General features: G+C 47.6%; 2 protein-coding genes across 5 annotated transcripts in view; one reads left to right on the top strand and one right to left on the bottom strand.

The window, feature by feature from the left end:
* Positions 1-16084, top strand: part of LOC141178597 (uncharacterized) — a 164686-nt gene that overhangs the window by 115502 nt on the left and 33100 nt on the right. The window contains exon 1 of one of the 4 annotated variants that reach the window (XM_073660482.1): positions 5212-5293. The exons of 2 other annotated variants lie outside the window; for them this stretch is intronic. The gene's annotated coding sequence lies outside the window, so the exon portion shown is untranslated. Of the gene's footprint in view, positions 1-5211; positions 5294-16084 lie in introns of those variants that run through there. One more of the 4 variants, XM_073660480.1, reaches the window with a different exon arrangement.
* Positions 1-16084, bottom strand: part of LOC141178593 (uncharacterized) — a 328452-nt gene that overhangs the window by 33238 nt on the left and 279130 nt on the right. The window lies entirely within an intron of this gene.

Genomic DNA, 16084 nt, shown 5'->3' on the forward strand with positions numbered 1-16084 from the left:
GAAGGGATTCAACACCAATCCTTCAAGAAAAGAAAAAGTTTCCCAGGAAAAGCTACTATCTGATGGGAACCATATTTCTGCTACTTTGTACTGTTTCAATTGTAGTCTACGCAGAAGACATTTTATATCATGGAACAAATACTAGTGAAGTGAATGGGCATATCAAAGGAACTTTACATTCACGGAAACCAAGAGGATCAAGTATACAAAATCTAATAGATGACGACATACCGGACGATTCAGTAGATATTACTGGAAACATTTGCATGGGTTATGGTGTAAAATGCTGTATTGAGCTACACTTCATACACGACACTTAATATTACATGCTACCATAGGACCTAAGTCTAAATTTACACAGTTACAAGGAGATTATATACATAATAATAAGACAGGCACATGGGAATGCAATCCTACAGATGTGTTATACTGGAATATAGAGATAAGAGGTGAAGAGAAAGCCTTGTGGTCGGGTGATATTACTAATGATATGCTTGCAAAAGGGACAGAACATCCGAAACAGAGATTGTGTTAAAGACACAACTTTTGGGGAATTTTTTTTAGCCTTCATTACTTTCTATTACAGAAGGAGATGAAGATTGGGTAAAAACATGGAATTTCCCGATAACCAGAGAATCAGTACAAGTATCTGTAGTTTTTACAGTAACAAATACTATCACTCCAGAAGTAAGGGTTGCACCACAAGCAGTACATAGTCAAGAAAATATGTCTCCTCTTTTATTGAAATGCAACACAAGGTTAGAGTTACCTCCCGAGTCTTTGTTAACATGGACCAGAAACAAATTATTTTTGGGAAGTTTTTCAAATGGTCCAACAAATGTTATACATAGAAGTCAATACGGGAATGTGAGATGGTTGGATAAGAATTTTGTTTTTTCTCTAGATAATCCATCTCCTAAGGATTCTGGACTTTACCAGTGTTGCGTTTTAACTAAAAATAATTACAAACAATGCAAAGATGTAAATGTTTTGTCAGCAGTAGATAATGTATGTACGCAGACAAGGTTTCAACCATCTACTCCTTTCCAAATCAATCAATTCCAATCTAAACTTCTATTAAGAGATGGAGTGTTGATTACTATGGTCTGGACTTTTAACATGTCTAGTTGGAAAATCTCATCCAGATATCCCCAATGTCAATCACATCTCATCAACATGGAGATGGGCATAGAACAATGGTTTGGGAAAAGAACTTCAACACATGTTAGAAGTAAGAGGGGGATATTAGAAGGTATTTGGGGGGGTGATTAGGAACAGTGGGAAGTTTAATTAATACTATGGACATTCATACACTTAAATCAGATTTGGAAAATATTGGGTATATTGGAGGTAAAGGGGTAAAAATTCAGAAAAGTTTGAATCAACTCCTTGAAAAGATGGTTTTGAACACTGCTGCTGTGCTGGGATCTTCAGTGTCACATTTACAAGATGCTACTTTAGCTCTAATAGAAAGTGAACAGGAATCCCAAGTGGCCAGAGCATGTCTAGAAGTTCAGATTGAATATTCTACCAATCTGAAAATGATTGCACAGGCATTGCAAAGTGGAATTACACCTTTAGGAATAATGAGAAATTTGCCTACAGAATATAATTTAGCATTAAATCACACCGATTTGTGGGTAAATAGGTGGTTAGGATGTGAACAGAACATTTGTATAGGAACATCACTAATCCCAATATCAGGAAGAGAAGAAACCATGGTTCCTATAACTGTTATGGGAATTCCTGTTAGTAATACACAATTGCTATATTATCTATTACAGTGCACAGATTTTGCATTTGATGGTACAAACACTGAACAATTAGACATTTTTTCATGGTTATAGTGGGTACGGAAAGTATTCAGACCCCTTTATATTTTTCACTCTTTGTTTCATTGCAGCCATTTGGTAAATTCCAAAAGTTCATTTTTTTCTCATTAAAGTACACTCTGCACCCCATCTTGTCTGAACAAAAAACAGAAATGTAGAAACTTTTGCAAATTTATTAGAGTTAGCTCAAAAACACATGAAGGACTCCCAGACTATGAGAAATAAGATTCTCTGGTCTGATGAGACGAAGATAGAACTTTTTGGTGATAATTCTAAGCGGTATGTGTGGAGAAAACCAGGCACTGCTCATCTCCTGCCCAATACAATCCCAACAGTGAAACGTGGTGACAGCATCAAGCTATGGGGGTGTTTTTCAGCTGCAGGGACAGGATGACTGGTTGCAATTGAAGGAAACATGAATGCGGCCAAGTACAGAGATATCCTGGATGAAAATCTCTTCCAGAGTGCTCTGAAACTCAGACTTGGCCGAAGGTTCACCTTCCAACAAGACAATGACCCTAAGTATACAGCTAAAATAACAAAGTGGAGGCTTCAGAACAAATCTGTGACCATTCTTGACTGGCCCAGCCAGAGCCCTGACCTAAACCCAATTGAGCATCTCTGGAGAGACCTGAAAATGGCTGTCCACCAACGTTCACCATCCAACCTGATGGAACTGGAGAGGATCTGCAAGGAAAAATGGCAGAGGATCCTCAAATCCAACTTGTTGCATCATTCCCAAGAAGACTCATGGCTGTACTAGCTCAAAAGGGGGCTTCTACTCAATACTGAGCAAAGGGTCTGAATACTGATGACCATGTGATATTTCATTTTTTCGTTTTTAATAAATTTGCAAAAATGTCTATATTTCTGTTTTTTTCAGTCAAGATGGGGTGCAGAGTGTACTTTAAAAAAATTAACTTTTTAGAATTTACCAAATGGCTGCAATGAAACAAAGAGTGAAAAATTTAAAAGGGTCTGAATACTTTCCGTACCCACTGTACATTTTATTTCTAAGGTAATGTGTCTACCTGGACAGGATAAAGTCATTTATAACTCATGTTTCCATAATCATACCTCATGTCATGCCAGAGTTGAGAATGTGCAAACGATACATGACTTGTTGACCCCAATAAGCTCGAACAAAATTTGTTTCCAAGTTATGTCCGAAAAATAAGTTGTTTCAGCATTCTTCTCATCTTGTGTACATGCTGAAAATCTGACAATAGTTTTATATTGTATGGAGGGAAATGTGAAAAATATCTTCAAGAAGGAAGGAAGTATTAATATTACATCAATAGGGACAAGAAATCTGAAAATCCTTCCAATACAGTTCAATTTGTGCCAAATAAATTATTTCCCTTGGGATATGTGGACAAATGAGATAAATAAAGACAAGGGTTTGTTAACAAAATAACTAAAAGAAGCTGAAATTGTATTTGGACATGAACAAAATAATTTAGATGATATTGAACATGAATGGACAAGTATGTCAGGCTCATCTTGGTGGAAAAATCTAGGAAGATCAGTAACTAGTTGGTCACAGTCTTCAGCGAAAATGGCAGCAGGAAATGTATTAACAAATCCAATTATAATAATATTTATTTTGATCTAGCTGTATATTATTAATCAGATTTTTATCATGTGTAAAATTAAGAAAATATACAAAAAAAATAAAGACAGAAATGAAAAAGTAGGATGATATTTTAAGAGAAATGTTAAAAAGAAAAAATATAACTTTTCGAGTGAATTTTTAATTTAGAAGTTTTTGGGAACTCAGATGACATTCAATACAGATGTTGATACAAGGTTTTCAGAATAAAGAATGAATGTGATACAAATGGTGAGAGAATGAGTTTAGGATTGATTATGATATTTTTTAAATCATAATCAGGGGGACTGTAAAATATTAATTTCTTATGATAGAAAGATACATGCATAAGCTTTAACATGCTTAGGCTCTAACCATGCTTAGATTCAAATAGAGAGAAAGACTGGAGTTATTCTGGGACCTTGGTAGAAACACCTGTTCAGTTTGTCAAACCTATAGGACTCTTGTCAATATGGTTTATTTGGGGATAACTAATGATCATTAAAGGTCACTAGCCATATGTTTAAAATATACCAACATGAGGTGATGTGAACGTAGCCAAAATGCATATGTCACAAGCTATTAGTTTTGTTCTAATATGGTAGAAGCTACTAATATATCAGCAAGTCGCCATATTGCGTTATGAAACTATAAAAATATTCTCCAATGTCCAATGTATGTCTATGAGGCGAGATGGTATATAAGCAGAGCCAGACATGGGGGAGATCACTCATTCCTCGAGTATCTCCAGCACGGATCATGCTTCTATACTAGATACGTAAGAACCTATAATTGTTTCCTTTCCCTCTTCTAACCTAATACTTCTTTTTTTGTGCTATGATCTATTTTTCTTCATTTTTTTAACCACTTTTGAATGAACATTAAATAAGCTTTTGTTTTATCCACACAATTCAAGATTGTTTTCGTCTCTATTCTCACCGTACCCTTATCTAAAGTAAGGAAGTGTTAGTTTTTCTAACACCAATCAACAACCTTTTCACACTGCTCTGGCTTCAAGAGTGGTATTACGCGGCCCCCTAGAAATTGGGACAGGAAGGTAGTTTGACATGATGTGGGTGCCTGTTGTGCTCCCTCACAGGCACAGTTTCATGTTGCCCACCGCCTCGGCGTGCATGTCCACTTCCCCCTCCCTTGCCACGCACCTTGCCCATTTTAAATGGAGTTTAATATTTGTCGCGTTGCCAAAAATGTCTGTATTATTACCGCAGTAATATAGAATCACGTCTGATGACCATGGTTTTAGGCAGTGACCTGGGAGTCAGAGATGCTTCCAGGGGTCTTCCCCATGCTGTTCCCATGTCTTTTCAGCACTGTATGGATGTGTCTGATCATGTCTCACACACCACATGGCCAGATAAGGTTGTAAAATGTTAGTTACTGGTGAATGTATTTTTCACAGTTGAAAGCAATGCAAAAGTGCAAAAATGCATCAAAAACACTGTGTGTGAACATAGCCAAAGGTGTGGAGGAGTATTTTTGTTTTTGGTTATTTATTTTGCCTTATATACAAGTCACTACCCTGGAAAGAATGTTCCTTAACATATTTCCCAGGAAAATCCATTTTGGTTTCATTTTTGTATGTTTTATTGTGAGTCCGTAAAAGTGGCGTAATACTGTGACCACATTGTTGACAGCAGTGAGCGGCTCTGCTACATCCACACTGTAAACCCCTCCTGACCCCACACATAAACTTCAGCTCATCCAGCACCACGACAACCAGCACAGCAGAGTCCTGCATCCACTGAGGCCCCTGATCATGTGAACCCTGACTCCTCCCCTCCTGTGACCTCATCACAGGTCCTGTGCGCACAGAACAGCCATATATTTGGTGGCGGCTCTGCAGGTGGAGGTATGTGGAGATCCCCCATTACTGGGCGCAGGGGGCATTAACCCCTTCAGCACGGAGACTATTTTGGGGTCTTGTGTTGCCCCTTTATAAGAATCATAAGGTTTTGTTCTGTTTCCTGTAATAGATACATACGACACAACTATGGAGACAGGAAGGGAGGAAACATATTGTTCTCATAGTACAGGACCCCTTTACTGGCCCCACAGTGTAATGCCCCCATTATGCCCCTTATGCAGTATGTATGATGCCCCCACACAGTGTAATGCCCCCATTATGCCCCTTATGCAGTATGTATGATGCCCCCAAACAGTGTAATGCCCCCATTATGCCCCTTATGCAGTATATATGATGCCCCCACATAGTATAATGTTCCCACAGTACCGCCTGAGGTAATGCAGTTGGAATAAGTCCTCTGGAATTTGTTTTCCCTCTGCCTGCTCCCCTCCATGTATACCCTCGAGCATGTATACATGCATGTAGGGGAGCAGGCTTTACTAGATATCGAGGCTTTGTACAGTAATATACCGCATGAGGATGATATCAGAGGAGTAAGACATTTCTTGAAATCGAGATCAATAGAGTGTAGCAGACATAATGACTTCATGGAGGATCTTTTTAAATTCACTCTTGTTCATAAGTTCTTTCTTTTTGACCGGAAGTACTTCACCAGCTCAGGGGTACTGCGATGGGGAGCCCCTGTGCCCCATCATATGCTAATCTAGTTTTGAGCTGATGGGAGGAAACCACAATATTCAGGGATGATTATAAGTGGTGGCATCCATATATTGGGGTATGGTATAGATATATTCAGGACAATTTTATCATCTGGTCAGAGACGAGTGAACAATTTCTTGAATTTGTCAGGGAAATCAACATCAATAGAGTGGGCCTTAGATTTACATCAGAGGTTAATTATAACCAGTTGCCTTTCCTGGATGTACTAATCAAGAAAGAATGGGATGGGACCCTAGGGACACTCATCTACCATAAACCTACAAGCACTAATAAACTATTGAAGTGGGATAGTCACCACCCCATCCCCCAAAAAAAGGAATACCCAAGGGCCAATTTTTACAGTTGAGAAGGAACTGTTCTAATGTCGCAGATTTTAATATACAGGCAATAGACATGAACACCAGATTCGGGGAAAAAGGTATCCACAATACATTTTGAATTTCACACAGTTGTTTGCAGAAAATCGGGAGAGACAGACACTCCTCCATACCTAACCAAGAGAGCAAGAAAAAGATGGGATAACACAAGTAATAGGAATTTGTGACAATCAGAGTGACCGTATCTTTAATATCCTCAGAAAACACTGGGATATACTTGTGGTGGACCCGGACCTGAGGGTGCTGTGTGATCTACTCTCACAATAACTTTCAGAAAGGGTCGTTCAATTAGGGACCGTTTAGTGCATAGTTTCTATAAAAAACCTGCACCCAAGGGGACTTGGCTAGATAAAAGAATCTGCGGTTTCTTTATATGTGGAGAACGTTGTACATGTAATTGGATGAGACCATGTAAATCTTTCTCGAGTTCCTCCTTTTTCTAGAAGGATTATTCCAACTGTAAAACCTCAGGACTTGCATATATGGCCACATGCACCTGCCCCCTAGATTATGTATGCATGACCAAGAGTTAGTTAGTTAGGAGGAGGGTGGGGGAGAGGGGCATTTGCGCGATACACGCCATGGTCAGGACATCCCATTAGCGAGACACATGAACAGTGTACATAGATGTGAAACCGGAGACATCTCCTTTTGTATCATTGAGGTGGTTAATCCCAACGTGAGAGGAGGTGATCACAATAGATGTATCCTCAAAAAGGAAAGTGAGTGGATTTTTAGACATTATTCACTGGCCCCTAAGGGACTCAATGAGCAAATTTCCTATGCCTCTTTTGTGTGAATACAGCCCCATTCTGGATTACATTTTTGGATTTTATACTCTACCCATTGCTACTCAGTTCCCTGTGAATGAGGTTCACATATTGTTTTACTTCATCGAGATATCTGAGCTTCTATATCAGAATTATTTCTTATCAGTTATATCCCATGTAACGGGTCTGGGAGGTGGAACCACAGAGCAACTATACAAAGGGGCAGTCCTTGTAAGGAAGCGGGTGACACCCAGGGAAGGCGGGCAGGTAGTCACGGCAAGTGACAGGGACAGTCTCTGGGTAGAAGGGCAGGTAGTCACTGCAAGTGACAGGGACAGTCTCTGGGTAGAAGGACAGCAGGCAGGTGGCTGGTGAGCGCTTCCAGGTGAGCGGGCGAGAGTCTCTGGACAGGCAGATGGTCACGGCAAGTGACGGCAGAGCCTCCAGGTAGACTAGCAGACAGGTAGCAGGTGGACGCTCCCAGGTGAGCGGGCAAGAGTCTCTGGACAGGCAGGTGGTCACTGCAAGTGACGGCAGAACCTCCAGGTAGGCTAGCAGGCAGGTAGCAGGTGGATGCTCCCAGGTGAGCGGGCAAGAGTCTCTGGACAGGCAGGTGGTCACGGCAAGTGACGGCAGAGCCTCCAGGTAGACTAGCAGACAGGTAGCAGGTGGACGCTCCCAGGTGAGCGGGCAAGAGTCTCTGGACAGGCAGGTGGTCACGGCAAGTGACGGCAGAACCTCCAGGTAGGCTAGCAGGCAGGTAGCAGGTGAGCGCTCCCAGGTGAGCGGGCAAGAGTCTCTGGACAGGCAGGTGGTCACGGCAAGTGACGGCAGAGCCTCCAGGTAGGCTAGCAGGCAGGTAGCAGGTGAGCGCTCCCAGGTGAGCGGGCAAGAGTCTCTGGACAGGCAGGTGGTCACGGCAAGTGACGGCGGAGCCTCCAGGTAGGCTAGCAGGCAGGTAGCAGGTGAGCGCTCCCAGGTGAGCGGACAGGCTGGTCTATAGACAGACTGACAGGTGTCGGAACGCAGACCGTCGGACCGCAGGCTTGCAAGCAGGTAAGCGGATATCAGGCAGGTATCAAGCAGGTATCTGGCAGGTGACTGGCAGGTAACAGGCAGGAATCTGGCAGGTGACTGGCAGGTAACAAGCAGGAATCTGGCAGGTGACTGGCAGGTAACTGGTAACGGGACCTGAGGGCTGAAGCAGAGTGAAGGCTTTGCAACAACATTGCTCGGGCACCTCCATCTTGGAGGAGGTGCCTTATATATGGAGAGGTCCTCCGGCCATTGGCCCGGGGACTCCTTAGAGCGGCGCGCGCGGCCCCTTTAAGAGAGGGGGAGCGCGCGCGCGCCCTAAGCACAGTGACTGGGGAGGAGCGCGCGCTGCCAGCAGAGCGGGAGAAAGACGCCGGGCACGGAGCGGAGAGGTGAGGGGAACAGCGTCCCTGCCTAGCAGGAGGCAGGGACGCCGATGCTACAGTACCCCCCCTTTAGGCCCCCCCTTTTTTAGGCCAGACAGAAATTTACCAAGGATGAGAGGGGCATGTATGTTCTCCCGGGGCTCCCACATTCTCTCCTCAGGACCAAACCCCTTCCAATCTACTAGAAAAAAGGTCTTTCCTCTTACCCTTTTGGTGGCCAGAATGTTCTCTACCTCAAACTCGTTTTCAGCGGAAACCGGAGCAGGAGGCGTACCTGTAGACTTGGAAAAAGAGTTAAGTACCACGGGTTTGAGGAGAGATACATGGAAGGAGTTAGGGATTCGCAAGTTGGCCGGGAGTTTCAATTTATAGGCCACCGGGTTGATCTGTTTGATAACCTCCAGTGGGCCGATGAACCGAGGCCCTAACTTGTAGGAAGGAATCTTGAGCCGGACATACTTGGACGAGAGCCAGACTTTATCTCCAGGACGGAATTGTGGAGGATCCAGGCGTTTTTTGTCAGCGTGTTTTTTCATCCGCTCGGACGACTGAAGGAGTGCGGATCGGGTACTCTCCCAAATGGAGGAAAATTTGCTAACGAGAGATTCCGCAGCCGGATTGTCCACCGAGGTGGAGACGGGAAATGGGATCCGAGGATGCTGAACGAAGACTACAAAAGACGGGGATTTGGAGGAAGATTCGCTCTCGTGATTATTGTAAGAGAATTCGGCCCATGGTAGGAGATCCACCCAGTCTGAATGGTGGGCATTAACGAAGTGCCGGAGGTAACTGGTCAGGATCTGATTGATCCGCTCCACTTGACCATTGGACTGTGGGTGGTAAGCGGAGGATAAGTCCAGGGTGACGTCTAGCAGCTTACATGTGGCTCTCCAGAAGCGTGAGGTGAACTGAACCCCACGATCCGACACGATGTGGAGGGGCAGGCCATGGAGACGGAAGATGTGGCGGATAAAGTCTTTAGCCAGCTCGGGTGCAGACGGGAGGCCTGGCAGGGGAATGAAATGAGCCATTTTGGAAAAGCGGTCAGCGACCACCCAAATGACCGTACAACCGTCAGAGACAGGGAGATCTGTTATGAAGTCCATAGCTATATGCTGCCAGGGGGCAGCAGGTACTGGAAGAGGAAGGAGGCGACCGGCTGGCAGGTGTCTCGGAACCTTGTTGCGGGCGCAGGACACACAGGCAGAAACAAAGTCTATTACGTCCTTGTGCAGGGTAGGCCACCAGTAGTGCCGGGTAATAAGCTGGAGGGTCTTTTTCTGACCGGCGTGGCCAGCTAGCTTAGACGAGTGACCCCAGTGTAGGATCTTCTCCCGATCAGGTACCGTTACGAACGTCTTACCGGGAGGGAGAAAATTTAGACTCACGGGGGCCACCTGCATTACTCTGGCGGGATCGATGATGTGTTTAGGCTCCTCCTCAAGATCAGACACCAGGAAGGATCGGGACAAGGCGTCAGCTTTGATGTTTTTGTCAGCCGGGCGAAAATGAAGAACGAAATCAAAGCGGGCAAAAAACAAGGACCACCGGGCTTGGCGCGGGTTAAGTCTCTGGGCGTTCTGGAGATAGGCCAAGTTCTTGTGGTCTGTGTAAATTATTACCGGGTGAAGAGCCCCCTCGAGCAGGTAACGCCACTCCTCCAGTGCCAGCTTAATGGCCAATAATTCTCGGTCTCTTATAGAATAATTGCGCTCAGAAGAGGAGAAGAGTTTGGAGAAAAAGCCGCAGGTTACCATTCTTCCGGAAGATGATTTTTGGGTAAGTACCGCCCCGGCTCCGGAGGAGGAAGCGTCAACTTCTAGGAAGAATTGTTTGTTGCCGTCCGGACGATGCAGCACTGGGGCGGAGGAGAAAGCCTGTTTTAAGGAAAGAAAGGCTTCCTCTGCTTCGGGCGGCCATTCTCTGGGATTAGTACCCTTACGGGTGAGCGCAGAGATAGGGGCAGTCCGGGAAGAGAAGTGCGGTATGAAGAGGCGGTAATAGTTGGCGAAGCCCAGGAACCGCTGAATAGCCTTCAACCCCTCTGGTCGGGGCCACTTCTGGATGGCAGACAGTTTCTCAGGATCCATTTGTAGGCCGGTCTGAGAGATTATGTAGCCCAGAAATGGAAGAGAGGTCTGCTCAAAGATGCACTTCTCATATTTAGCGTAGAGGTGGTTCTGCCTGAGCCTGAGCAGGACCTGACGAACATCCCTCGGGTGAGTAGGAAGGTCCGGAGAGAAGACCAAGATGTCGTCCAGGTACACCACCACGCAGGAGTAGAGAAGGTCACGGAAGATGTCATTGACCAACTCTTGAAAGACGGCAGGAGCGTTACAGAGACCGAAGGGCATTACAAGGTACTCATAGTGGCCGTCCCGGGTGTTGAATGCCGTCTTCCACTCATCCCCCTGACGGATACGGACCAGGTTATACGCCCCACGGAGATCCAGTTTGGTGAAGATTCTAGCCCCCCTCAGATGGTCAAATAATTCAGGAATGAGCGGGAGGGGGTATTTATTCTTCACTGTAATCTGGTTAAGGCCTCTATAATCTATACATGGATGGAGTGAGCCGTCCTTCTTTTTGACGAAGAAGAAGCCTGCTCCCGCCGGGGAGGTAGATTTCCGGATAAATCCCCGGGCCAGATTCTCCTCAATATATTCTGACATGGACCGGGTCTCTGCAGCGGACAAAGGGTAGATACGCCCACGGGGAGGAGTAGAGCCGGGTATCAGGTCGATCGGGCAGTCGTATGGTCTATGAGGGGGTAATGTCTCTGCTTCTTTTTTATTGAAGACATCCACATAAGACCAATAGGGAACCGGTAGACCGGGTAGATTGACTGGGGTAGGAGAAGGACGAGCAGGATGAACGGGAACTAGACAAGTCTTATGGCAGTCCTGTCCCCAGCGAAGGACTTCTCCGGTCTGCCAGTCAAGCACGGGTGCATGTTTCTGGGGCCAAGGTAGGCCTAGCAAGAGTGCGTGAGAGAGTCCAGGCAGAACATGAAAGGAGATGCTCTCAGAATGCAGCATTCCCACCTGTAGAGTTAGAGATTCGGTGATGAGTTGGATGGGATGTGGTAAGAGGCCCCCATCCACGGCGGCGACAGATAAAGGTACGGCCAGAGGTTTGGTGGGAATGTGGTATTTTTCTACCAGGGATTGAGAGATGAGATTTCCAGCAGCTCCTGAGTCAAGTTGAGCCAGTTCAAAATAGCGGTTCTCTCCGCAGATGATAGAGACTGACAGCATCAGGGATGGATAGGGTTTACTTTTGTCTAGGGCGACCTCTCTGAGCGATCCTAGACACAGGCGTTTCCCGACCTCTCTGGGCAGGAACGGATCCGGTGCTCCTTACTGCCACAGTAGAAGCAGCTCCCCTCGGCACGGCGTAAGTCTTGACGGGTTTTGACCATCTTGGTCTGGTCGACCTGCATAGGCTCAGGTGAGTGTGCCTGGGGAGTAACGGAGGGAGTGACGGGTTTCTGGAAGGTAGGGGCTAGACGTGGAAACCTCCTCTCACGGGTGACCTCTTTGGCGCGCTCCTGGAACCGGATGTCAATCCGGGTGGCAAGTGTTATTAAGTCGTCGAGAGTGGTAGGAATGTCCCGACCGGCGAGTTCATCTTTAATACGGCCGGACAGACCCTCCCAGAAGACAGACACCAGGGCGTCATTATCCCAGGCCAGCTCCGAAGCAAGGGTACGGAACCGTATGGCATATTGACCCACGGTGAGATTTCCTTGATGGAGGCGTAGCAGAGATGATGCGGATGAGGTCTTCCGTCCAGGTTCGTCGAAGACTTTCCGGAAAGCCGTGAGAAAGGCTGGCAGGTCGGACACCAGGGGGTCTCCTCTCTCCCATAGAGGATTTAGCCAAGCCAGTGCCTCCCCCGTGAGATGGGACATAAAGAAGGCTACTTTGGCCCGGTCGGAGATAAACTGGTGGGACAGGAGTTCAAAGTGCAGGGTGCACTGGTTTATGAAGCCCCGAGCTTGAGCGGGATCGCCTCCAAAGCAAGGAGGTGCAGGAAGCCGGGGTCCGGGGCAGGATACCATGGTATTGGTGGGCAGCGGCGCTGCCGGGTTGCGAGTCATGACACTATCGGTGGTTGCTGGTGGAGCAGTCAGAGTGTCCAGGCGAAAGTTGACATTCCGCAGGTGACTCAGGATGGACTCCTGTTGGGACCTCTGCCGGGACAGTTCATGAAATAGGTCCGAGAGCGAGGGAGCTTGGGTGCCACCGGGTTCCATGGCCCGAGCAAACTGTAACGGGTCTGGGAGGTGGAACCACAGAGCAACTATATAAAGGGGCAGTCCTTGTAAGGAAGTGAGTGACACCCAGGGAAGGCGGGCAGGTAGTCACGGCAAGTGACAGGGACAGTCTCTGGGTAGAAGGGCAGGTAGTCACGGCAAGTGACAGGGACAGTCTCTGGGTAGAAGGACAGCAGGCAGGTGGCTGGTGAGCGCTCCCAGGTGAGCGGGCGAGAGTCTCTGGACAGGCAGGTGGTCACGGCAAGTGACGGCAGAACCTCCAGGTAGACTAGCAGACAGGTAGCAGGTGGATGCTCCCAGGTGAGCGGGCAAGAGTCTCTGGACAGGCAGGTGGTCACGGCAAGTGACGGCAGAGCCTCCAGGTAGACTAGCAGACAGGTAGCAGGTGGACGCTCCCAGGTGAGCGGGCAAGAGTCTCTGGACAGGCAGGTGGTCACGGCAAGTGACGGCAGAACCTCCAGGTAGGCTAGCAGGCAGGTAGCAGGTGAGCGCTCCCAGGTGAGCAGGCAAGAGTCTCTGGACAGGCAGGTGGTCACGGCAAGTGACGGCAGAGCCTCCAGGTAGGCTAGCAGGCAGGTAGCAGGTGAGCGCTCCCAGGTGAGCGGGCAAGAGTCTCTGGACAGGCAGGTGGTCACGGCAAGTGACGGCGGAGCCTCCAGGTAGGCTAGCAGGCAGGTAGCAGGTGAGCGCTCCCAGGTGAGCGGACAGGCTGGTCCATAGACAGACTGACAGGTGTCGGAACGCAGACCGTCGGACCGCAGGCTTGCAAGCAGGTTAGCGGATATCAGGCAGGTATCAAGCAGGTATCTGGCAGGTGACTGGCAAGTAACAGGCAGGAATCTGGCAGGTGACTGGCAGGTAACAAGCAGGAATCTGGCAGGTGACTGGCAGGTAACTGGTAACGGGACCTGAGGGCTGAAGCAGAGTGAAGGCTTTGCAACAACATTGCTCGGGCACCTCCATCTTGGAGGAGGTGCCTTATATATGGAGAGGTCCTCCGGCCATTGGCCGGGGACTCCTTAGAGCGGCGCGCGCGGCCCCTTTAAGAGAGGGGGAGCGCGCGCGCCCTAAGCACAGTGACCGGGGAGGAGCGCGCGCTGCCAGCAGAGCGGGAGGAAGACGCCGGGCACGGAGAGGAGAGGTGAGGGGAACAGCGTCCCTGCCTAGCAGGAGGCAGGGACGCCGACGCTACATCCCACTTATACTATTTAGTAACTAACAAGTGTGGTGTTCCTCGTGTATCTCTAATTATGCAATAGGGGTGAAATTTGGCCATTTAGGAATATTTTGTGGGCCACCATCCCATATTTTATGAAGTGATAAAGTAGATCTACATGCCTATTGCATGATGGGAGGATGTGTAATACTTGTTTTTAGTCTCCCTTGACGCTGATCTCAGATAGAGGACTTTTCTATATTGCTGGAACGCAACCCAAATTCATTATGTGCTCCGGAGTGGAACGCATGTACAGTCGTACATAGGAGACTGTAATGCTCTCCGGCATAGAATACACACATCCAGGTGTGCACAATCGCTGACAATGACCCTAGATACGCTCTGGCATGGAGTGCATAACTACGGGCATGCGCAGTCACGGGTACGAGTGGCGCGGCGGTAATCAGTTTATCTGGCGCTTCAGTGTAAAGCGCGTCACTTCCAGACATGCACACTAGGGGATGGACATTATCGGACCTCTAGCTCATGAGAAGTAGCGTAGGCGCAGTACATTATTATAGACAGACTGCATTCTATATATCCTATGACAATTCACCTCTAGGAATGGGAATGGGTCTCCTAGTCTGGGAGGGGTTTTGGATGAAGTGGGATATTTATACATGGACACCTGGCTATTAGAAACACTATGCTGAACATCATGAATCATCATCCCTGTATCAAGCCTCCTGATGAACCTGTTGGATAAACGCATTGAGGCGGATTATTGAAACATTCTCTGATGACTATCATACCCTTTCCTTTATATATACCTTGAGACATATCTGATCCTATTTAATGTATCAGTGTATTTTTTTGATATATATATCAGAGTTAACCAGGGAGTCTGACGGACAGCCATCAGTGAGCAGAGGCGCAATTGTCATTCCTTAGTGTGCCAACCTGCGCGGTTAGGCAGTATCAGCTTTGTTTAGGTAGGGGATCGGGTAAGGTAGTGACTGTATCAATTATTCAGCAGCATCATTGCTTACATCGGTTTATATACATCCACAACAAGCCATCCGGCTCCCTCTCCTTCCCCATCATCACAGTTTCAGCGACATCCACATTCCCATGACGGTGATACCATTGAATAGAATAGTGAATCAGGAGTTGAAAGCTCCCTGATCCACCATTCAGCCTTCACCTGTGAGTCTGAGACTCCGTGCACTGCAGGCACAAAGACGTCACTACATCACAACTGTAGTGTGGAGACTCGGTTTGACCAAGGTTTCTGACCTTAATTAGCCGTTGTGTTTTTGCTGCCAAGAGATGCAGAAACGTTGCCGAAATTTCTGCACCAAATACTCAATGTACGCACATACCGTAGGGTTATGGCTTGTTCACTATCATCATAAGCAGGGGCGGAACTACCGCCCGTGCAGCCGGTTCATTGAACGGGGGCCCCGAGGGAGAGGGGGCCCCTCCAGCCTCCAGCAGGGCCGCCATCAGGGCATGACTGCCCTGACTCCAGTATGGGGCCCGGCCGGTAGGGGCCCCCTCGGGGGCCCCCCTCTTGTGCGTCTCTCTCCTCATGGGGCCCCCGGCCCCATGCTATGCGCCGGGTCCGGGACATTTCAGCGCTGAGCTGCGGTGTTGCAGCAGCGCCTTCATGATTCCCCTGACTTCCGGTCATGTGACGGTGCCGTCACATGGCCGGAAGTCAGGAGAACCTGCTGTCAGCGATTTGGACGAGCGCCAGGATTCTGCAGGGATCGCATGGGGGTAAGTATAACAAGTTTTATTTTTTTTAAAATACAATTAACTAGGAGTGGAGAGATGGGAGAAGCACATGTGTGTGTGTGTGTGTGTGTGTATGTGTGTGTGGGGGGGGAGATGGGAGATGCACATGTGTGTGTGTGGGGGGGGAGATGGGAGATGCACATGTGTGTGGGGGGGGGAGATGGGAGATGCACATGTGTGTGTGTGGGGGGGGAGATGGGAGATGCACATGTGTGTGGGGGGGAGATGGGAGATGCACATGTGTGTGGGGGGG

This window comes from Phyllobates terribilis, unplaced genomic scaffold, assembly GCF_046119375.1.
Source record: "Phyllobates terribilis strain yellow unplaced genomic scaffold, ASM4611937v1 Scaffold_29__1_contigs__length_15306474, whole genome shotgun sequence".
In the NCBI taxonomy this organism is placed as follows: domain Eukaryota; kingdom Metazoa; phylum Chordata; class Amphibia; order Anura; family Dendrobatidae; genus Phyllobates; species Phyllobates terribilis.